The sequence below is a fragment of the Ambystoma mexicanum genome, chromosome 5p (assembly GCF_040938575.1).
Source record: "Ambystoma mexicanum isolate Mex_15411 chromosome 5p, UKY_AmexF1_1, whole genome shotgun sequence".
Classification (NCBI taxonomy): domain Eukaryota; kingdom Metazoa; phylum Chordata; class Amphibia; order Caudata; family Ambystomatidae; genus Ambystoma; species Ambystoma mexicanum.
In genome coordinates, this window is record NC_090930.1 from 262,810,780 (window position 1) to 262,836,404 (window position 25,625).

At 44.5% G+C, this 25,625-nt stretch overlaps 1 long non-coding RNA gene across 1 annotated transcript in view; it reads right to left on the bottom strand.

Annotated features, from left to right (window-relative positions):
* The window catches only part of LOC138480884 (uncharacterized), a 142,930-nt gene that overhangs the window by 44,306 nt on the left and 72,999 nt on the right, over window positions 1-25,625 (bottom strand). The window lies entirely within an intron of this gene.

Below are 25,625 nucleotides of genomic sequence, written 5' to 3' on the forward strand. Positions count from 1 at the left end.
CACCAGTACTGTGGCAAGTTCCCGAATCACCACACACACTGGCCATAAGAACACACGTGAAATCAAACCAACAATAAAGAGACCTTCAGGTAAGAAAGCCATCACTAGAGCATTTGAAAACGCAACTTTGAAATGAAAAACACACATTTAATGAATTCCAGATTGCCTAAGGTGTACATTGTCGGAAGCGGCTGCTGGGGTTTGACAAAGTTTGCTTTTCACCTTGCTAGGTGCCTTCCTCTAGTGAGTCCGTGTTGGTGAGTTTACTAGCGAGTTTGAAGTGCTGTGCCCTGTGAGTCTTGTGAGCTGTGGGAAAGCAGAACAACTCAACTGAAAACCTACTTGGAGCACCTTTAAACATCGCGGGCAAGTAAGGAGGTGGCAAGAAAGGAGGAGGAGGAGATGAGGCAGGGACGTAATTTCACCAAAATGGCAGCGTTAGTGTAAGTGACATCAAATGACCCTTGACCCCCTGATGACATCACAGGAAGTGATGTCATTTGACCCCACCCCAAAGAGAGATCGCAAGAAGCGATGGAACACAACCTTTCACCCGTTGACAAAACAGGAAGTGGCATCACATAGCATTGTACACTACGAAAAACATGGTTACGATACACTATAATGTGATGTACATTTCATACAATAATGGATTGCCATATGTATCGTTAAGATCAGTGCGTATAGGCCCATATTACCAAATTACTGTGAATGCAAGCAGACGTCCATGACCAAATGATAATGATGTGTTATTATATAGCACTTACGCTTAAGCTCTTTGTATAGAAAAAATATACACCCAATATCACCCAACCTGTGTTGGTACTCATTTATCGACCTCAGAAGGATGAAAGGCTGAGTTGAGGTGTTTAAGAACAGACTAAATCAGTGACTCACCCCCTGAAGTGTGCCTGAAATGAAACTTTAAGGAGTCTAGTATTTATTGCATAGAATTCCTGAAAGACACATTATTTGGTATTCCTATTCTTTCTTATTTAGGGTCAGTGCTGAAAGTGTTAGACTTGTGGCACTCCTGTTCTTATTTTTCTCCTTTTTTTTAAGGGCCCTGAACAAGAAAGCCAGCCACTCCAGAAGTAAAGAGCCACATGGTGCTGGCCACAGCCCAGGAGCTTGTATTACAAAAAAGAAAAAGATTTTTTGTTTTTTATTTTTAGAGGTCGCAAGGGAGACCACCGAGGTAGCAAGGGACACCTCAGAAGTCGCAGTTGCGACCTCTGGCAACCACTAAATGGCATCCCTGAGAAGAGGGGCTACATAGATCCTACACAGCCCACTACTCATAGCCCACAGCCCGCAGTACAGGGTATACTCCTCACACTTCAGCAGCCAGTGCCTAGCAGTGAGTGCACACTCTGTGAGAGAAGGTGAGAAAGGGTCCCTCCCCGCCACTGCCTTGGCATCATTTCAATATTGATCCCTTCCTTACCCTGCAGTGTGCTGTGGTTTTCCAGTCTGTCTTTGTTGGCAAGTTTCATAATGCACATCGTGTGACACCTACATCAATAGGCAAAGCCTTGCGCATTTAAACGTGCGAGGAGACTGCAGGGTTCTGTCCCTTTGATCATCAGCACGATAGACTAAACACTCTCAGGTATATAGACTCTGGCTTAGACACTTATAGAATGCCAAATTTTGCATTCCTTTTGGTCATCTGCGAGCCACTGCACTGTGATGCACACACTGGCATTCTGCCCCCCCCCCCTGCTCATGTCCTGGAGGGGGCCCCACTTTGTTAAAGAAATGATTTCTTTATGAAGGTAGAGTGAATTCAAAAAGAAACTATCTTCTTGAAGACCGAGGGCTCCCTCCACCCTATGACATGGAAGACCCCAGGCTGGTGGCCTCCATGTTATGGGGTGAGAGAGCCCTATGACTTAAAAAATAAATTGTTTATTTTTGAAGGCACTGTGCTTTCATAAAGACATTATTTCCGTTATGGTTCGGTCCTTTACGGAAAAAATGTCTTTATGAAGTCAAAGTGACTTCAAAAAGAAACAATGGGCTTCATTATAAGTATGGCGGTCTGGAAACAATGATGCCAGTAAGCTTACTGGTACCTTTGTTTCCAGACCGGCATACTACAGGTCTGTCTGCCGGAGCCTCTGTGCCCAACAGGTCAGACCCTGCTGGGCCCAGCAGCCATGGTAGTCAGATTGTCACAGAAGCACCGGCACCGTTACCAACGGTGCCAGTGCTTCCGTGTTCCCCTTTCCCGTGAGTCCTATGGGATTCTATGGGAATGGGGACTACAATTTACCGACGCCTGACTTTCCGGTCTTCCGGGACACTGGAAAGTCAGACACCAGTAAATCATTCTGAGTCCGGTGACAACCCGCCGGTAGCACCGGCAGGGTTGCCGCCAGACTCAGAATGAGGCCCAATTTCTTTTTTAAGTAATCGGGCTCCCCTCAACTTCATGACATGTGCATGTGTGAGTGTATTTTGAAAGGGTGTCCACTTAAATGTGTAGGTGGCTGCCTGTGTGAGTGTATATTGAAAGCGTGCACACAAATGTATCGGTGGCTGGGTGTGCGTGTGTGCATGTATGGTGAAAGGGTGCACACTTAAATGTATGGGTGGGTGCCTGGGTGTGTGTGCCTCTATGGTGAAAGGGTGCACACTCAAATGTACGGGTGGCTGCTTGGGAGTGCCTTTATGGACAAAATGGTGCACACCTAAATGTAGGGATGGCTACATGGCCTGTACGGTGAAAGATTACACACTTAAATGTATGGATGGCTGGGTGTGCATGTGTGTATATGGTGAATGGTGTGTGTTCTTCTGTTCATGGGCGCAACGAAACCTACATTTCGAGGGGCTAATCCTTCAAATGTTGGGAGAGGCGCTAACTTCATGGGTGGTGGGGGTGGGGCAAACTGATTTGTGTGGGGGCATCTAACTTCTTTACGCATTTTAATGAGACTATTCTATTGCAGCTTCAATAGTACAAGCAGTTAACTCTCTCCTTTAAGTATGAAAGCACCCACTTATGGACTGCTGTGAGAATGAGCAGTCTCCTGTTCCCTCTCTACCCTTCGAATCACTCCCCTTAGATGCAAGTACTAAACCCACATCACAATTTAAATTGCCTAATTGCTGGGCCTTTGTTAACCAAGGTGTCGTTTAACATCTGTAGCCTGTTCTGTCCGGCAACTGCTCTGAAGGTCAGCCAGGTTGAGTCAACATTGCCCAAAATTTCAGGGGGGGGTGCTGGCGGGATTGCTGAAGTCCTGTCAACTCAATGTTGTTATCCCCCTACTTGTGTTTAATGCCTTGATTACTTAATGGTGATCGTCATTACTCCTAGCCCTATTCTTCCTCGTCCCTATACTTGTGTATGAGGCAGTACTTGTGTATGAGGCACTCTGCCTCATACAAAGTACTGGGATAAGGTAGGTGTACATGGAGGTAATGCCTGACTTATCTACCTGTAATTTTCTTTACTACTGTATGTTCTTTACTACTGGTCCCAGTCTTCCTCATCCCAGTACTTACCTATGAGGCAAGGCACCTCCTGGACCGTTGGTTTGCCCAGTGAAGCCCTGCTGCTGTGTTGAAGATCCGAATTCTCCTCGACTAGAGAAGACCTGCAAAGGACAACTCCTCCTCTTGGGTTGGTGTGACCAGTTGACTCCAAGACAAGCTCATCTGCACATCCTCTTGGAGCTTGCTAAATTTCCATTGGTGCTGCAGGAACCAAGTGCCATGGAGCGGAACAGTGTCTTTAAGTTGGACCCAAGCTCCAGGAAGATCCTGCAGACTCCCAGGAAGCGGAACTGACCGAGCCTGAGCCACCTCAACAGAGTGCTGGAACCCAGATGTGAGGAAAGTCCAGAGTGGTATCCATGAACTGCGCTGGTGCTATTTGCGAGAGAAACGAGGAGCTGAAACCGCAAAGTGCCACTGATCTGAAGATTGCCCATTGCTGCCGCTGACCTTCCATTCGTAGTGCAGGATCCCCCAGACGTCCTCCCTCTTGTCCCCATGACTGAGGCCTAGGAACACCAGGATCTGCAGATCTTCACAGGAACAGAAGCCAACTGGAACCACTTTCTTCTAACCAAAGGCACTGTAAACTAAGGGGTTGCTTACCTCTTGTCATGTAGCCATGTAGGAGTCTCAGGAGGATTGCTCAGGGGCAACGTGCTCACCTTGGAAGCAAGATGGCACAGAGCAACACAGGTTCGATCCCCGGATCCACGCTTAGAAACCTCTGGGTTTTAAGCGTGTTATAAATAACCTATCGTATCATATCATACGTAAGCTCTGGGACAAGGAAGAGGGACGTGAGGGTAATTCTGGGTGGCCAAAGAGCTGATTTTGCAGTTTGTGGTAGGTGGTAGGAGGATGAGGGGGCGGGATTGTGTGATAAACCATAATGGTTGTCCGTGTCAAGTCTAAGCAAGCATGATATGTGGTTAGAGAGGTATTTTGGTGCAGCCTGTCTAGTGAACTGCGCATTTCTGATAAAAATGTCCTGCTAAGTGTAATTACCTGGCAAGACTGGCATTTGGAGGGTTCCTGTCCAGCCGTTTCTTATTGCTGCATTGTATATTTTTCTGGGCATCTGTGATAAAATGATATGATATGATATAAGTAATTTATAAAATTACTGTACACACGTGTTTCTAGGCGTGACAAGACAAGGGAGGGAAGATAAAGGGAGGACAAGACACACAGTCTTGCAATGCCTTGTGTCATTCAGATAGTGTAAGTTCGAGAATGAGAAATGCAAGAGGAAAGGGATGGGGAAGTGCAAGGAAGAAGGGAAGTGAAAATAGGGCATTAATGCTCTGAGTAAGTGCAGCCAGGGCAGCGAGGCTCTGGGTAGTGCAAGGAGAACAAGGGACTGTAGGGTTACAATTACAGCCCCTAAGTGCATGGTAGGCCCGGAGGCAGTGCATGGGTGACTGATCAAGATATATCCTGGATTCAGTGAAACTCTGAGGGTAGCCAAGCAACCAGTCAGTACGGCAGACAGGTAGGTCAGGTAGGTCAGCAGGGGAGGGAGAGAGAGAAAGCAGAGGAGAAGAGGAACGTTTTGAGCTGCTTCTGAAACTTCAGGTGGTCCGCTCAAGTTTTAGAAGGGCAGGGAGGCCAGAAGGAATGCTGGATTCAAGGTTAGAGAGCAGATCTTCACGAGTGTTCAGGAGATCAGTTTCTGTGCCTCTTGCAGCTCTGAAGCCAGACTGATGGTAATGTAGACAACAGATTCAGTGTGGAGATTAAGCTGTGAGATGGCCACCTTTTCCAGAGTTTGCCCAGGAAAGGGATGATGTAGATTGGGCGATAGTTTGTCGGGCAAGTAGGATCTGCAGATGGCTTCCTGAAGAGTGGATGCACAAGGGAGTGCTTAAGGAGAGAGGGGAACATTCCAATGGTGAAAGAGTGATTACAGAAATCGGCTGAGTCTGGAGCAAGGGTGTCAATATGGTCCTTGATGGTACTGAAGGAGCAGTGGAGCACCTGTTTGGATGATACTTTCATAGATCGTACTTGTCTAGAAACCTTGTTAGGTGTTGTCAGAGAGAAATAGGAGAAAGGAGGAGGAGAGGTAGAGATGGCCAAAGGGGAGCCGGGAGAGGAAGAGGAAGAGGAGATAGATGACAGGATGCCCTGAGTTTTAGCAGAGCAGTGAGTGGCAGAGCCATACAGAGTGCCTGGCAGGGCACAGGAGAGGTAGAGACTGCAGCGGGAATGACCAGATCCTTGCAGATTTTAAAGAGTTTGGCCATGTTGTTAGAGGTTGCAGAGACCTGGGTTCAAAATGTGCTCTCTTTTTGATGAGTGTAATTGCTTTGACTGGCATTTTGGTGCAACCAGTCTATGTATGTCTAAATGTGACCTGGCATGCTCTACTGTAATGTTCTTACGTGTCTACACTGGTCTACATTGTGCAGCATGTGGGACATGTTTTCAATGTGGCATGGCATTTTTAATAGCAAAGCATTAATGTTCCTGTGCAGTGTTGGTGACTTTCATGTATTGGATTGGTGTTACCCTGCAAAACAATTGCAAACAATATGCCTTTTTAGCTAATTATTCTCAGAAAGTGTTAGTTGTATATTGCATGAAAACACTTATTTATATCTTTCTCTTAGTACAGTGCACGGCTTACTCCTTCAGCATCAGCGCGTATTGTGCAAGCATGATAATGCAGGCCGTCCCAGAGTGTGGCACGCCCATGATTTGTTGCTGAGTTGGGGGGGGGGCCCTCAGCATGGCTCACAGGGGGGCCCCCACATTTTGTGTTACGCCACTGGATGCACATAGATTTTGATGTTGATTTTGATCAACTTGACACTAGTTTCTATTATGGAACATTCAAAGAGTAAAGTATAAGAAAACAATTCCAATATTAGATCATCTCGAGCCACATTGCTCGAGACCAAATACACTTTACATCCCGAAGAAGGCTGGGCAACTGATCAAACATGAAAGAACCTACATCCAAAACTCAAGCTTTGAGTTGATTATACTATTGCTAATATAAAATGTATCAGCAACCTTTTATGTGCAGTTTATGTTGCATCTGTTCACCACCTTTGCCAATTTATCAGATCCAACGGCTGTAAATAGATCATCTTAGCTGCCCCAATGCTTTGTTTGTGATGTGCCTTGGGTGCTTTTATGTTGGTGATGTATGTGACTTGTTTTGAGTTAGAGTTTGTGGCGTGATATACTTCATCTTTATTTGTGCAATTGTCGGTGGGTTACCCAGCTCTAAACTTCAAGATGAGATTTATATGGTTGCTGTCCTATTGTCTGCCAGTCTCCCATATTTTAATATGGATCATATACTGTATGTTTCACATTTATTTTTTCACATGCACGTTGTACTCTAAATAAATATAATTTTCTATCCACATGCAACCTATACATTTAACTAAGATCATTTTCCTCCATATTAAAATATTTGCAAACATTTAGTGTTGTGCTGCTTACACTGTCGTGATACCGAAGGGATTTCGTTTGCTTTGTATTTGTCATGTACTCTTGATCCCTCCTGGATTATGTTTGAGAATTTAAGCCATCAGTTGCTTGTTGACAATCAGCCACAGCAGGGATGCTTGTAAAATAGTACTGTGGCAAGTTCAACATTTATTTATTTATTTTATTTGTATAGCGCACATCAGCCCAAGAGCATCACGCTGCTGTTATACAGTGAGATCATGAGTTACAAGTATACACACAGATGTGCGCATTGCATAGGTTACAGTGAACAAGTGGCACCTTAGACATGTGATTGCAACTTAAGTTCAGTAGGATACATATATATTTATTTTTATTTGTATAGCACACAATCATAGCACTCACATGCCAAAGGAAGACAAGTGAAATCAATGTGACAATCAAGAGACCTTAATGTAAGGAAGTCAGACAATAAAGAGAAGAGGGGACAAGAGAGAGGTGTGGGAGTCAGGAGTAGGCAGTGAGAGGTGAAGGCTAGTGTGTGGTAGAGCAGGGAGGAGGATTTGAAAATAGGAGAAGGGGAGGACAACGGTAAACGGTTTATACGAGAAGGAGAGGCATGGATGGAGTAAAGAGGTACAGAAAGGAGAAGAGGAGCTTCATGAAGAAGGGGAGACATTCAGAGAGAGTGAAAGGAACATAAGGTATGGTGGTGGCAAAAAGGCTCAAAGAGGGGGTTGGCTTAAGGAGGAGACAGAGAAGAGGAAGATTGGAACATGAGAACAGAGTAGGAGGGAAATATATTAAAGGAGGACAGAGTGATCATACCACAATAAAAGGAAGCTGAAACAACAGCAGGATAGTGAGTGCTGAAGACCAGATTGAAGTGTTGCAGATTGGAGGAGGAAGTGAGGTGAGAGAAGTCAGAGAGCAAGGGGAGCTAAGACGAGAACAGGAAAAGGGTGAAGATATAAGGAGGAGGTCGTAAAAGGGAGGGACCACAGGAGAGGAGGCTGGTCGACACCTATGCTCTGGGAAAGATACCTATTTTGGAGTAGAAGCAATACTAGAAGCGGTCTCTGACAGTTTACCAAGGGGCTAGGCCTGATAGCCGAGGCCACAATGCAAATCTGCACATCTTCCTTAAAGTGTCTGATACCCCCCGGACCAAGTCTAGATGACCTCAGGTACAAGAGAAGGAGGTACCAGCTTAACCTAAAAAACAGTTCTACATTCTGACAATTGACATCATTATAACATTGCCAGTCCGGTCACAATTTTGCTGGTAGGCTTGCTGGCACTGTTGTTACCAGACGGGCAAAGTACAAGTTTGCAGACGGGTTGCCCTCCTGCCTGCCAGATCTGACCTGGTGGGCAGAACGGTACCCGACCGCAGATTTTGACGGATGCAGCTGGTGCATCCTTCCTCCCCATTCCCATTGATTCCTATGGGACTTGAATGAGGAGTTATCTTTTCCAGCGTCTGGCTTCAGGGACTGCCGGGGCTGTAATGCCCCAGTGATTCCCCATTGCCAGGCACCGGAAAAAAAGCACAACCTTTTAGTGGCACAGCTACCCCCAGAGTTATAATGAGGCTAATATCTATGAAAGGCTATCATGTAATATCAAGAACCAAGAAAGAAGTGTAGTGCAAAGTCAGTGAGTCACGTTTTGTGTTTCCTGCTATGAAGTCTAACAAGCTTTTTTATAAGTTCCCCGGTCAGGAAAAAATGCTGGTAATTCTGTTGGAATTGAAATAATATTATTCCTCCTATCGCAGTAATTGAATGTGTATTGGCCTACGCCAAGTTGTCTAAAATATCATGTAAATAGACTCCGCGGCAAGGTCTTGACCTTAACGAAAAGTAATGTAAGTCGCCATCTTGGATTTAGCTGCCATTTTAGGTTCTCTTGTAATGTGGAAGTCACCCTGAACATCAAAATGGAGGCTGAATGACATTCTGAGTGAGATTCTGGCCGTTGTGACCTCCGCACACACAAATAATTAATATGCCTGCAGGCCACTTGTCGGGGTCGCGAACTGAGACCTTGTCCTATTACTGAACTATGTGTAAATGAACAACTGTATCAGCGGAACTGATCAAAATGCATACATTATAGGATTGACCTGGCAAGGAACCCTAGGCCTGATCCCAAGAATGGTTAACCCGTGAGGGGGTTGGCCAAGGGCTGGATAAAGGATATAAAAGCCCAAGTATTCCAAATGTACGCTCTCTCTACTAATGCATTGAACCCTCGTTGAAGTTCGTTACGTTACTCTGAGAGCCGAATAGCTACGCGTTTGTCAATTGACTTTGGTAACTGTTGTAGCTTTTAAATAAAGCACTTGTATGTCCTTTGTAACCTGTGTTGGTGTGTTTCTTTTGGGCTTCCCAGCCTCATATCAATTTTTATATTTTCACAGTTGGCGCCCGAATAGGGACCCTCAAGATTGATGCCGGATCATTGAAGGTTGACACAGACTATCGAACCGGGATCGGACGGTGTGATACTGCGGGCCCGACCGAACGAGACGCGATACCTCGGCAGCGCTGCACGATCCGATCCTTGGACGATAGTCATGTGGTCTGACACGGCATCTTGACGAGGGTCCATTTTTGAGGCGGGCATATTTGTCGAAACCACCAAACACAAGGTAAAATTTGTTAGGTAAGTTCTTTGATAAACCGTACGGGCCTCCTTAGGTTTGGTCAGGTGCAGTCGTGACCCGGTTCTTAATTTAACCCTGACAATTTGAAGTTGGCGTATTGTATCTGCAGACACAATTATTGACCAGGTAACACCAATTTTTTGTGAAATGCCTGGGAAATTGTCTAGCTGCTTTAGGGCTCTGTTCCGCAGCGATCGTCAATCTTTGGAATTTAGCCGGCCGACAGCACAGGAGGGGTCACCGGCATGTACTATGTACTGTAAGTATGGCATTGGTAGTATAGTATTTAATGATATTTGGCACAAACAGACCAGACATACCTCCGAATTTCAGTGGCCAATCAATGGCAGTTTTGAGATCTCCCGTATTGAATACCTAGAATCGGTCTTGCTAAAAAAGAAGGCTAGACCTGCAGCCTTTGATGTTTTACAGAATTGGAAAAAAGAAGCGTTACAGCAGCTTAAAAGTAGGGATAAACATGCACGCCGTCATAAAAAAAACTGCCGAAAAAGCGTTGTTATATGATAACGAAAAACATTTAGAATCAGTTAAAAATATGGATAGGGCTTTTTCACTTGGAATCCAGAAAATTTACCCCTCTAAAGATTTTCATGTTTCCGAAGAATTTATTGAAAAATTATTAAACGAACGCAGGCCTGGTGCCTCTGCGCCACCTCCGTATGATCCTTTCTTGGGCGCTCTGCCCATTCCTGCTGTTGTTCCTGCTGTTATTCCTGTTCCCCCTGTACAACTTATTGTTCCTATTGCTCTAGTTGTTGTTCCTCCACCTATCGCACCGCCCCTTCCCCCTGCGCCGATAGTTGCACCTTTATTAAATTTACCTGCACCTCCACTCCCGAGTGGTCCCGTATTGACTGAAGTTGATCAAGGTGCAGGATCAAAGATCGTCACTCGTTATACTGTTTCTGCAGATAAGAAACAGGAATTTTTTGCATGGGCTAAGCACTGTATGGAGAAAGGTGATCAAGTTAATGTTTTTTCCACATTACCTAATTTGAACAGTTTTCCAGAGAAAAATGTTTTTATCGAAGGCTTGGGGACTCATTTATGTGTGATGTGGGGTAGATCACAAAATTCAGATCTTCCACAAGGGGTGAGAGATCTAAATGCTTTGGCACTTTCGAGGGACACAGAGCATAAAGTATATGGTCATGTTGAAAGATTGTTTGAGTATAGGAAGGACTTTGAAAAGTCACGAGATGAGGATGACGAAGACGATAGTATGTATGTACAGAAGCGGTTCCTTCCGTGTCGTAGATCGGCACCTGAGGAAGTACGAATTTGTACCAAAGATGCGATTCGATGGATCTCGGATTCATCGATTCCGCCAGATAAAGTATATCACACGTATAGTCAGTATACAGTAGAAATGCAAAGAAAGGTAATTCAGGTAATGGTACAGTACCTGCAAGAAGAATGTGCAAGAAAGAAGGTTAGTTGCCCCATAGAATTGTTGGGGATTTGTAAAAGGGCTTTCTCGCCCGACACTTCTTCGGCTGCCTTAACGCTCGACCTGGCTCTGTTGCTTAGTAAGCGGCCGGAGGTACCTATATCTCAGTTGCCTATGAGAGAGGTTCCTCCGACCTTCGTCCCAAAGGTTGAGATTCCCGCCAACGCTGGGACTGGTGCACCCGCTGTGGATATGCCTGCACATTATGTATCGCAATTCGTTCACGTCCCGTTTTGACGACAGGAAGTGAACACTATTAGACAATCAGTTCCCGATATCAGGAAAAACCTGACGGGATTTTACAAAGAGATAGAGTCCGTCTTGCAGTCCTCTGTGTTCACCTTAAGTGATATTGACTTGCTATTCCCTTACTCCTACCCGTAGATATATGGAAGCAGGTTCGGACAATAGACGATGTGCCAGGGTTGCGAGATACGTGGGCTAATATGATTAGGATTTATGGGGAAAGACCAGCAGGTGAGAAACCACCACAGGTAATACTTACTTTGCCTGATAGAATTGTCGCAAAATCAAAAACTATAATTCCAGAGAAAATAATTATTTGGGACAAGCTTACAGCCTGTGTTCAAGGGAAAACTGAAGGCGCCACCGAATTCTTTAACAGATTCGGGCAGGTATTTTCTGACTTCAGTGGGCAGGATTTGGGTACAGAGTCTGGGAAAAGGTTGTTTGTGGACAAATGTGTACGTGGATTGTTGCCCGACATCCAGTCACAGATTATGTCCTCTGAGAGCGCTTGGCAGGCAAAATCTCAATCTGAGGTTTTGCACATGGCTCAGTATTATGAGAACCGTGTTAATAATGAGAAGGAGAAAATAGAAAAGAGGAAAGGAGATTTGAAAACCAAAGTATTATTACAACAAATTGTTAGAAACCCCAGAGGAGGCACGACACAGATTAGAGGTCAGTATCTTCCAAAAGGAAATGCTCCTTTGGGTTCTGTGAATATTAATCAATGTGCTTATTGCCGCCAGGAAGGTCATTGGCGAGCACAGTGCCCCGTCCTTCGACAAAGGTCAAGCAGTGCGTTTGGGAATATGGGTAGACGACCTAGGGGCCTCCCTGGAGCAGGGGGCCCTGATAGAGGTCAGTTTTTGCAAGATCCTCAGCAACCTTTTTCGCGGTAAAATCAGACCTCGAGTGTGGACTCGAGGAACATATTTGATCACCCTTCTGCGGCCTACCTTTCTGAAGAGCTTCCTTCCGACGATACTCTATTTCATTAGGACTGCCCGAAGCAGGGTTTGGAACCTTCACCTATTCCCGTTAATCAAAAAGGCCCCTACGTTGAATTATTAGTAGGGAATAGGAAACACCAGTTTTTGATAGACACTGGAGCACAGAAGTGCTCCATTGATCTTTCTCGGGTTCCAAACATTCCACTGTCAGGGCAAACTAATGTTTCCGTAGGGTTTTCTGGTATACCAATTGTCTGTCTGTCCGGTTTCTTCACCGGTGTCTGTTTCTTTGGGTCCCTTTACGGACCATTGCCCTTTTCTTTTGACTTTGAACTGTGGAGAGAATTTGCTGGGGTTGAATTTGTTAAAGAAATTGAATGCAGTAATTCATTGTTCCTCTGATGGAGTACGGCTGACGGTTTCACCACAGCAACTCCCTAATTCTCAGTTTCTGATTCGACCTTTACCTCCTGAGTTTAGCATCGTCCCGGAATGTTTATGGGCGGTTGACGACAATGATGTCGGGGTACTACAGATTGAGCCCGTTAAAATAGTTTTGAAACATGGAGTTAAACTACCACGCATTCCGCAGTATAAAATATCAGTTGAGGGCGAGCGTGCTTTGAAATGCATTGTCTCCGATTTTGTGCATCGTGGGGTGATTGAGGAGATTACAGGTAGTTTGTGTAACAGTCCGATCTTGCCTGTATATAAGGAAGGCGACAATGCAATCCCATACCGGTTCATAATTGATCTTCGTGCTATTAACAGAGTTGTCGCCCCACAATTTCCAATCGTGCCTGATGTAACGACGATATTGACAATGATCCCTGCTACGGCTACACACTTCAGCGTTGTGGATTTAAAAAATGCTTTCTTTAGCATTCCTATACATAAGGAAAGTAGATATTTGTTTGCGTTTACCTTGGGGGGACGCTCATTTACATTTACTAGGGCACGTCAAGGGTATACTGAAAGTCCAAGCATTTATAGTAGAGCTTTGAAAGAGCAGCTCGATACCCTTGAATTGCCACCTACTTGTACACTGCTTCAATATGTTGATGATTTGCTCTTGGCTGCAGACTCTGAAAGTGCTTGTAAAGAAGGCACTATACTGTTGCTTGTTCATCTAGCAAAAAATGGTCATAAAGCTTCGCTCAAAAAATGTCAATATTGTTGTCAGGAGGTCGCCTATTTAGGCTACCTTCTGTCAAAGGAGGGGAGAAGATTGACACCCGAAAGAATAAAACACATTTCTGGCATGTCTGTTCCAAATACACAGAAGGAAGTCAGAGCCTTAATAGGTATGGCTTCTTACTGTAGGTTGTGGATCCCGAACTTTTCGCTAGTGATAAAACCGATGTTGGCTTTGACGAGGAAGGGCATTTCTCTGCCACTGCCATGGAAATCGGAACATCAACGATCATTTGAGCTTCTCAAAACCGCGTTATGCTCTGCACCGGTTCTGGGTACTCCAAATTATGATAAGGCCTTTGTGTTGTTTGTGCATGAATGTGATGGATGTGCTTTGGCTGTGTTAACACAGGAACACGGAGGGAAGAATAGGCCGTGCGGCTACTACTCCTCCGCCCTTGATCCTGTCGCATGCGCTTTGCCAAGATGTTTGCGAGCTGTCGCTGCTGCTGCCGCGTCTGTAAAACAGAGTGAGGGAATGGTCCTAGGCCGTGATTTGATTTTAATGGTACCTTACTCTGTAGATATCCTATTGAACAAAACCCAAACGCAACACCTCACCTCTGCACGGTTAACAAGGTATGAATTCATTCTGTTTGCCCCTCACATTCAAATTAAGAGGTGTTGTGTTCTTAATCCGGCAGAACTCTTACCTGTCCCGCAAAACACTGTTTGCGGTGACGAAGAATTACATGACTGTCTGTATACCACTGAACAAGAAACGAAGGGAAGGATAGATCTTATAGATACTCCTTTGGACAATGCAGAAGGGGAGCTGTTTTGTGATGGCTCCTGCTTCAAACTTTCAGATGGTACATCTACAGCTGCTAACGCAGTTACTACATTGAGTAAAGTTGTTGAAACTAAGAGAATTTCGCATAACTCCGCGCAGGCCGCAGAGATTATAGCATTGACCCGAGCTTGTGAACTCTCCGAAGGGCGTATAGTAAATATATATACTGATAGCCAGTACGCCTTTGGGGTGGCTCACAACTTTGGGAGGCTCTGGTCAGAAAGAGGGTTCCTGACCTCACATGGGACCAAGATTCAGCATGGCCCCTTGATAGTGCAATTGCTCTCGGCACTCTCGCTCCCTAGGCAGTTAGCGATCATGAAATGTGCAGCACATCGTAAGGTCATAGATGATGTGGGAAAAGGGAACGCCTTTGCGGACCTGATAGCCAGGCAAACGGCCACAGACCTTAGCACAGACATGTATGCGCTAAGAGAAACAAAAGATGCCTATGTAATGGATGAAGGTATTGGGTCTGTGCGGGATATTCAAACTGATGCTACAGTAGAAGAATCTAAAAGGTGGGTCGAAGGAATGGGGAAACTAGATGATGATGGGTGTTGGGTGGATACATCTGAAGGAAAATGGTTGCTCCCTGATTCATATGTACTGGCAATGGTTACGATGGCACACGGTCCTACACATGTGTGTGCTCAGCAGATCACGAAAATGTTAGAACAAGTTTGGGTGAATAACAAGATTCTGGAAACTGCAAAACGTCATGTTCGGAACTGCATGATCTGCTTACAGCACAATGTGGGTAAGGGGACAGTAACTCCAAGGGGAAGCTTTGGGCCCCTTCTGTTCCCTTCAAGGTCATTCACTTTGATTTTATTGAGATGGAACGGTGTAACAATCTGAAATATGTTCTTGTAATTATTTGTGCCTTTAGTAAATGGGTCGAGGCTTTCCCCGTTAAAGATGCTACCGCCACGACCACTGCAAAGATTATGGTAAAAGAATTCTTTCCTCGATTTGGGCTCCCAAGGGTAATTTGGTCGGACAATGGTCCTCATTTTGTTGCAGCAGTAATTTTGCAGATATGCACAGCATTACATATTGAGAAACGATTTCACTCAGCTAGACATCCTCAAAGTGCTGGGTTGGTGGAAAGACATAATGGTATCTTAAAGAATAAGCTTGGAAAAACATGTGCCGATACCAAACTGAAATGGCCAGATGCCTTACCTATTGAATTATTGGCTATGCGTACCACACCTCAAACTAAGACTGGGCTTTCTCCATTTGAGGTAGTGATGGGGAGACCTGCTAACATTTGGGGTCTCCCAAAACCTAAAGCCCTGAGAGAGGTGGAAAATGTATTGCTTGTAGACTACTGTAACCAGTTAACTAAAAACCTGTATTTCATTTATCAGCAGGTATATTCAGCTTTATCTGTACGGTTCACGGGCCCAGGACACGATATACAGCCTGGAAGTTGGGTCCTAGTGAAGGTCTTCCTGTCTCGCTCCTCGTTGGAAGGGACCCTACCAGGTGCTGTTGGTCACCCGGACAGCGGTGCGGGTGGCTGGGAAGAAACACTGGATCCACGCGACGCATGTCAAGAAACTTCCTCACCCGACGCCACACGTTACAGAAGAAGCAGATCCCCTCGCTGATGCTACAGTCCCTGATCTTGGAGTAGCAAACCGCACTGTGAGTGCGTCAGAGAATTTCTCTGAGCCCGTGGAGCTTGGGGAACAGTCCATTTCGTCTCCGCACTCTTTTGAAAAATCACTTCCGGAAAACACTGTTTCAAGTTCTGCGACTTCCGTCGCCTCCGATACGTCGCTTCCCTCAGGAAGTGACGGCACCTTATTTTCGGATCAAACAATCTTGGGTACCACCAGGTACAACCTTCGACGAAGAAAATAGAACTACGGCACGGGTCTTTCCGTGCATTTGGAAAAGAGAAGTGATTGAAAGTTTTCTTTTGTATAAGAAAGTTTCTGTTGAACAACAGGAAGAAAAAGGGATTCTGCTGGCTAGGGTTGGGAAGGACTAAGAAATCGCGCGACCATAGCGTCGCCAGCAACCAACATTGGGGTCGTCGATTGAGGAACTGCAATGCCTGCCACCTCCACCGCTGCTCCCCGCACTGGACTTGTGAATAAGGGGGTGAACAACTTGGACAATGAACAATGTGCCTGGGCCCCGAAAACGTATTGCTGTGTTTTGATAATGATAACTGTTATTTTTGCAATTACTGCTGTAGGACTTTGGTGCTTTGAAGAAATCTATCCTCTAAAACCTCTACTACCGACCGAGATTGTACCAACTGCTTTGACTCCCTCTGTACACCTTCACACTCTGTCCCCTAGAGACTCCCAACATAGACAAAAGTATCATAATAACACTCTAATGATAGTAATGAATGCAACGCATGCCATTTTTAATAAGAGTAATTGTTGGATCTGCACTCATTTACCGCAACATGGGAACAAGGGACTAGGATGGTATATTCACCCTTTACCTTTAACGGCTGCTTGCTATGCCTCTCTTAGAGCACTATTCTTTGGCCGTTGGAACGATAGCATCTCAGGGAACTTTGATGGAACTAATTCGAATGATTTCGAGAAACGTGAATTAACTCCCCTGGGATGCTCGCTTTTTGCAAATAGAAGTAAACCTAATGTCGCTTCTATTAGGCTGTCTGATAAACTGTCTCTTCCTTTTCAAACTTTAATTTCCTTTAAAATGGCTCTGATAGGCAATAAGGACACCGTGCCTCCTTCTTACTCTATAAATCATAGTCCTGATTCGGTCCCCTTTTGTGTACAAAGAAATGGCACTCGGCCAATGGGAGATTTTGAAGGTTGTATGAACATTGTAAATTTGCCTGGAGAAAACAGGCCTCTGTATGTAGGGGGGCCTGTTTATTTTGTTTGTGGTAGTTTAGCATTTCCCTGGTTGCCCAAGGATTGGCAGGGAACCTGTTATTTAGGATTCCTGTTACCCGGGGTATTTGTAGCTAGTACATTGGAGGTTTCTAAGGCTCGCCCACGGCGGGACAAGAACGGAGATACCCCTGGGCAAGTATTGGGAGATATAGCAAAATCAATTGTGCCCTTTTGGGGACAAATAACAAACTCTGAGAACATTAGGGGATTAGCAAGGGTGCTGGAGAGAATGATCAACCGGACCACGGACATACTCTACAATATGACACTAGAACAAAAAGCAATAAGATTGGTAGCACTCCAAAATCGGATGGCATTAGATGTCATTTTGGCAGAACGAGGTGGAGTATGCAAATTGGTGGGGTCCGCTTGCTGTGTTTTCGTACCAGATTCCTCGCTGACAATTTTTAAAGCAATACAGAACTTGCATATCCTTAGTTCTGAAGTACATATCCCTGTAGGAGATTGGAATCTTAGCACCTGGTCTGGGATTCTTTACGATCTTGGGGTTGGAAGGTGCTTTCTGTTATTCTGGTTATTTTGGGGATCCTGCTATTTCTTTGTTGCTGTTTTCAATGTCTTCCGAGTATATGTGGAATGCTAGGGGGATGTTGTGCCCAAGCAGTGAGCACAATAGGGCATAGAATGTATGCCCCAGATACAGCATCCAAAGAGTTTGTGTTACAAGAGGTTCTGATGAACGACCTAATGGCTATAGATATTGCAGAATATGATTCGGGATGTATGGATGACAATACATGGAGTTATTTGCAAAAGTATTAGAAATGATATTAGCACTTGGCATAGGCCAAAAGGAGGGTCTGTTGGAATTGAAATAATATTACTCCTCCTATCGCAGTAATTGAATGTGTATTGGCCTACGCCAAGTTGTCTAAAATATCATGTAAATAGACTCCGCGGCAAGGTCTTGACCTTAACGAAAAGTAATGTAAGTCGCCATCTTGGATTTAGCCGCCATTTTAGGTTCTCTTGTAATGTGGAAGTCACCCTGAACATCAAAATGGAGGCTGAATGACATTCTGAGTGAGATTCTGGCCGTTGTGACCTCCGCACACACGAATAATTAATATACCTGCAGGCCACTTGTGGGGGTCGCAAACTGAGACCTTGTCCTATTACTGACATATGTGTAAATGAACAACTGTATCAGCGGAACTGATCAAAATGCATACAGTATAGGATTGACCTGGCAAGGAACCCTAGGCCTGATCCCAAGGATGGTTAACCCGCGAGGGGGTTGCCCAAGGGCTGGATAAAGGATATAAAAGCCCAAGTATTCCAAATGTATGCTCTCTCTACTAATGCATCGAACCCTCATTGAAGTTCGTTACGTTACTCTGAGAGCCGAATAGCTATCCGTTTGTCAATTGACTTTGGTAACTGTTGTAGCTTTTAAATAAAGCACTTGTATGTCCTTTGTAACCTGTGTTGGTGTGTTTCTTTTGGGCTTCCCAGCCTCATATCAATTTTTATGTTTTCACAATTCCAGCACTGGCATTTCTTATGGACCGGGGAAACACAAGGTTGCTGGTTGCTGGTAGAGGCAGTGATCTACCAGCAGGCCTGACCTGTCACTAAATCAGACACCTTCTGGCAAATAAATGCCAGAATCACTGGCACCAGTAATACTGGTGCCAGTGATTCTGTCAATACCTTCCATGGAATCCTACGGGGCTCCATGGAATGGGAAGTTATCACCCTTTCCATCGCTTGTAATATGCCAGTAATACTGGGATATCAAACGACGGAAACGGTAGGGGCAGTTTGCCGGTATCCTGCCAGATTTACCAGGGGGATACTGGCATACTTATAATGAGCCCCAAAGTCTAAGTGAGTAAGTGAAGGACCAATGACCATATCCCTATAAAAAAGGTTTATTTTCTTTTTTTTCTGCCACAGAGGAACCTAATTTAAGCTTAATGTCTTACGTTTATGTAGGTATACTGAAAATCCTTGAATGATAGGCATTGTCTTTGAGCCATAATTTGTTCCCTAGGTCTGAGTGAAATCGTACAGTGAAACCCATATATGGCTGCAAGGTATGTGGCAGGGGAAACCCAATGTGATCCCCACTCTCTGCATCACTGTTGCCCATTCAACTTCCCACACTCCTTTCCATTAAAACACATTGCTCCATTCCCACATTCTGTCCCCCTTAGATGGTGTGAAATGATGGCAATGTCAGTCCCACGCACAGAGGTGAGTGGTGGATGCTAGAAGACTAACAGCCATTGCAGGCATCATGCACCTGGTAAAGAGCACATGTCTGTTTGTGGTGACAGAAATACTATGTCAAATTGAACCTTAAATATCTTCAATGGCTTTTAGAACCAAGCTCTATTTTCTACATTGCAAAGTTAGTGAGCTCTGGCACTTAGAAAGTTTACAGGATTCTCATCCTCTTATGCAGTTATCACAATATAGATATGAAGCACCAGGTGTGTATGTCAGACTTGGAGCAGCAGGATCCAAACAGTCTCTATGAAAAAGGAAGAGTAGGAGATGTTTCAACTTGGCCAGTGTAATGACACAGAAGGGGTGATTATTGTGCTAGCTCCTTGAAAGCAACTATTCTGAGACCTACCATTAAAATGCCGTTGTTTTATGTTGGATACCACCCACACCACATCCTTACTGCAAATGTAACTGTGGGTAACAGTATTATGTTTCTTCCACATTTATTACTCTGACATTTATTGTCTAAATCACTTACCAGCCAAGTCATTCAACAGCCCTATTGCCCAAAGACACCACAACCAATCAATCAATCAATGAACCCCCCACTTTGTAAAAATACTCCAGCGCATCAACACCCCCCACTTCAAAACAACAACCTCCAGTGAATTAACATGCACCACTTCCTAACAACACATCCCTAGCCTATCAACCCTCCCATTTCCTAACAATACCTCCCTTTCATCAACACCCTCACACTACTCGCTAACAACACCCCATGCAAAATAACCCCTTCCTTGACTAGCACAGATATGGTGACACCCCACAACATCACATCCTCTTTCAGTTTAGCCAGAAGAGATTGTGTGGGAGTGAAAAGCAGCCCATGGGGACCTCTGACAGTTTTGCTGGTTGAGGACTCCTTCATTCTGGAGACAAACATGATTGGTGTGGACTTGTCCTGTCACCTTCAATATCCAAGAACTGCTCAATCTTCTTAAGGATGTAAGTGGGTGTAAAAGCTCACTCCCCGACTTACACATGCAATATCAAAACGAATCTGACACACCCCAATGGGGAATGAGACTAAGAGAACAGGTTGCAAGAGTTAAGTTTTCTTTACATAAAATTGGCGTCCAGAGAACTTTGCTGCCCCGAGAGCGCTCTGGCAAACATTACAAAGATTTGAGCTTATGAAGGGAGAAAGCGTCATTACTGACATCACTCTATATGGGACTACAATTGCTTGGGATTCGGTGAATAACATTGATATATATATGGCTATGGGTGCTGCTTCATCTGGATTGGTTGCTCCATTGGTGGGAGGGTGACCATCATGTGGTCCAGCTGCCAGTGTCCAGGAGGGGTAAGGGTCAGGTCTTGGTGAGGCCGGGCTGACACTAACTAAGCTAGCATAAAAAACTACCATTAGACATATAATAAACAATGATTATTAGTATACTCTTTTAAATCTATAAATTGCATGCATACAATCAGAACATCACTCATTGGGACTTATATGGAGTACCGGGCTTAGGGGTCTTGGTCAGTGTGATAACATTGATCATGGGGTAGGTCTGAGCGCATCAAAGCAACTATGGGGCACGGTGACATTTTTTAGTTCTTGGGTGCAATATACTGTGACAGAGGTCTGGTTTTAGTAGGGGCACACTGTGGTGGGCTCTAAAGCAAGGTCACACTTCTGGTACATCAAGAGAATACCTTAAGGGGCACAGGGTTATAGTGGCAGTAATTTTCCAACAGCAGGGGTAAGAGGGCACAGGCAGGTTTGTGGAGATGGATGAGGTACAAGTCATGGTTCGGGCCGGTTCACACACAGGACAGTGATCTCAGAGGAAGAGTGAGATGTTACATTAGTATATTTGTTTTAATTGTCCCTGGTACATCCGTGAGAAGTGTAGCTGTGAAGCTTTCAGACAGAGTGAGAAAAAGTGGGGGTCATGAGCACAGAGTGCACGGCGCTGCAGAGGGGAGAGAAGCCTTTTCGTATTATCGCAGTGAGGCCTAGTCCAAAGATGGAGTCGAGGGCACACAAAATGTAAGCCAGTGTCCCTCACAACAGCCCCACACCTGCATACTGTTTAGCATGCATGCGGGCAATGGACGCGTCCCCACTATTGTACGAGCAAGTGGTCCACATCGTGCTGAATGTATGAGGGGGGCCTTAACATCCCATCGCCCCCACACATTCCCCCCTTTCATTACATCTAAAGTAACAAACTAATCCTTTTTATTATTCTCCCTCCGAAAATACTCTGCTTCTTGTACTGCCTCATCCCATGCCGGTGTACCTTTTATTGGCATACAAGCCCTGCATACCCCTCTTAAACTTTACCCTCTACTTGCATATTCGTCAGGTGTGCATGTCATGTATATACCCCCACCCCATCTAGGTCCACTCAAACGTCCCTGTACCATTGCAACTCCCATGGATCTTTAATTGTGGTGTGGTATAGGTTGTCAACCCTGTCCCCATGCTGATGATAAACAGCTGTCAGGTGATATTTTGGTGGGTTTGACTCCCCAGTTTGTATTTGCACGTCTATCATGGTTGCTACCGTTGTCGGTTTGCCCATAGTTACCATCATCATTGTTGAACTAGGCAAAGATTTTGCACAACATTGTATGGCCAACTGGCACACAGAGAAGAATAGCAAAAGAAAAATGACGACTGGAACAAACATTTTCACAATAATGCTGAACCACAAGGGTATCCAGTTGAACATGTTGTCGAACCAGTTGCTCAGCACTATTCCTCCTTCCTTCCGCTTTCTCTCCCCCAGGCTGTGTACTGCTGAGATGACGTGGGAGAGGGTCCCGATATCTGCATCTTCAGAAGGTACGAATGTACAGCACGCGCTGCCAATTTTTTGGCAAACAATGCCATCCATTGTAGTGAGAAGGTCTAGGATGTACCGGTTCTGCATTGTCATTAGGCTCAAGGCGTGGAGTTCCACCTTGACCACATTGAATCCCTCTTCAGATTTGTTGGTAGATGCAGGTAGGCTTGCTTGCCACATACCCAATATATGTCCATGAGCGGTGCTGTGCCTTTTTTCATATCTGGAATGATGAATGTTTTGTTGCATTTCCTGTTGGAACCCATTTGTACCTTCCCTTCACCATGAAAACAAAGTTTGTGCGGAATTTCATTCTGTGTTTTGATGGGTTTCTCAAGAGCAGTAACCCATGTGAGCTTTGCAATATGCTCGGACCAGACAGGAGTACAGGTTTCTTTGCCCCATTGAAAGTTCTCTTCAGTTAATCCTCTCAGCGCTTCTGCTTTACACGTGATTGTCTCGTCATGCCACTTCTTTTCTGTAAACCTTGTCCCTCTGATTACAAAAAATGGTTCTTTGATACAAATCACTCCTTGCGGCTTACTCATGCAGGTTTTCTCGTTCTGCAGCATTTCTATTGTAACTGTGAGTGACTGGAAGGTGCTCACAAACCTACATAATACGAGATGAATTAAACATTGGGCATCCAACAAGGGTACTTCTTGAGGTATAGTTTTTTTGGTGTGCCTGAAGCATGCAGTATAAGAGAGCAGACATAACAGCTCTCATTTGTGGCTTGTTTTGCTGTTGCTCTCATGTCTGAGTACCACTTGTTTGACTGATCTGGGTGGCGGGGGTCTTCAATTTCATCTAATCCCAGGCCATGGTAAACATCATATATTTTCCCTCCCGCCCCCTTTTCCTCTCCTCCTCCTCCCTTCCCAATTATTTATCATTTTCACTCTCCGGTAATTTATGGGGACGACATCTGTCCATGTTGCATCACTCACTTCACTAGCAGCTTGCCAGGACTGTGGTGCGGAGTGTCTTGTGTGATTGTAACATCAGGATTAAAGTGCATTACAGTACCTTGTGGGGTAGATCCTACGGTTGTGTACACATCAGTATTTGTCAGATCAGGCTCACTACCCCAGGAGTAGTCCTCATCATACTGATTGTTCTCGTTATCTTTGCTTAGTTCTATGGCGGAAAAAGAGAAAAGTGGAGTTTTGGCAGTCGACTTTTATACAATGTGGTAAGATTGTTGTTTACAGAGCCATTATGTTTCCACATAGTTGTAACTCCAGCCCATATGAGTGTTGAGCCTTCGCATATCAGCTTTACCCCACTCCCCCTCTCTTTCATAACCTTAATTATGAAAGACACTGTCCAATACCAGGCTGCAAAATATAACATCACAGAAAACAATATTGCTGAAAATTTAAGTCCACATTCAAAGCTATACCGCATATTTGTTCTATTATCTACTCTATCACTATCTACATTTGTTTTGTTATCAGTGAGGACCCTCCTTTCTGACATTTTTCCACCTGAAGGGGTGATATAAAATTGTTAAATACAATGCATACATACTTTTGATAATTTCTTACATTACTTTCTTTTCCATCTATATCAAATACATGTTTTACTTTTCCATTATTTAACTCTTTATACTTTCTCTTTGCACAATCCTCTTCTATTTTATTAATTTTCTCCTTAAAGGAAGGAAAAAATACACTCATTTGTAAACCATAAACACTTTAGTAATGACAGCTATTTAATGTTTTACATTTTTTTTAATATAAAGTTCAGTAAGAGAGAATGAGAGGGAGAGAGCGAAAGTGGGAGAGAGAGAGAGAGAGAGAGAGAGAGAGAGAGAGAGAGAGAAAGAGAGCTATATGCTGTTTCTTATATATATACAATTATTTATATCCTTTTTTCTTTTCATGCAATTTTACTGGTAAACTGTTTTTTGGTTGCCTTTTTTAATTTGTTGTATTTCGCACATCTTTATTTTAGCCACTTGCAACTTTGTTGCTCTCGTTTTGCTCACTTTGAGGGGTTGGTGTGCTCTTCTCACCTCTGACTGATGCACCCAATATTTCAACCCTTGCAATATATGAACTCGTAGGGTCCATGAAATCTCAGAGAGTTACACTTCCGCAAAAAACTTTGCACATACACATTTTCTCCAGGCATTAATTGTCCCGTTCGGCTGTCCTGCGCTGGCATTGTGGTATCTGTCTCAGTGTTTTGCATACAATGTAGTTACCTCCTTGAAATATCATTTATAAAATGCGTGCCGTTATCTGACCTTATGACGTCACCTATGCCCCACCTTGAGAAAACTTCCTGTACTAAAAATTTGGCAGCGCACTTAGCGTCTGGGTGAGGACATGGTCCAGCTTCTACCTATCTTGAGAATGGACAAGCTACTACAATCAGATATCTTGCTCCATTGCATCTTTCTTCCATATCTGCGTAGTCGACGTGGAGCTCTCTAAATGGGCCCACAGGACGCGGTAGTGTTCCTCGCAGGGTTCTGAGAGTCATTCCTGAACTGTATGTTTGGCATGCTGTGCATTCCACTGTGAACCTTGACAAATGTTCCTGCAAATTTGGAACAAACCAGTGTTCCTGTATTTCAGCTGCAATGTGCTGTTTAGTCACATGCGTTGGGAAGTGCAGTTGTTGAAAAGGTATTTCTAACAATTCTACGGGAATTACTACCTTCCCTGTGAGCTCCTGTCACCATGTCACATCTGTTGGTGACTGTTTGCATCCTCTTTTTCCCCATAATTCTTGTTCCTCCATGGGTGCACGTTTTTGGCGCTCAATTATTTGGGCAATTGGTGTATGGCTGTATCACTCCTCTGCTGTACCTGTACCCGACCTTTTTACAATGCACTCTACTGCTTGCGGGATATTAAAATAAGCTGCTTCTTTTGCGGCGGCATCCGCTGCCGCGTTCCCCAAAGAGATTGTGTCTGTGTTATTGGTATGTGCTTGGCACTTCTCCAATGCTACCACTGACGGTTCCGCTAATGCTTCTATCAGCTCATTCAACAGGGCTGCATGCTGCACTGGTGACCCATCTGCCCTTCTAAACCCTCTTCACCACCAACATGACAATCCTGAATACACGGTTGTTGTTGCGTATGCTGAGTCAGAATATATTGTCACAGCACAACCTTTGGCTGTATATAGCGCTTCAATTAGAGCTATCAATTCTGCTGCCTCCGCTGCATAATGTGAGGCGAGGCGTTTTTGTACAATCACTTCATACTCTTCTTCTTCCATCCTTACCACTGCCGCCCCAACATGTTTTTTACTTGTCTCGCTGTCTATAGATGCTGACTCATCCACAAAGTATATTTCCCCCTCCTCCAGTGCATTCTCACTTGCCTTTGGAATATCATCTTCTTCACCTTCATATGTAGCACGATTGTGTTCCTGTATGTCTTCTA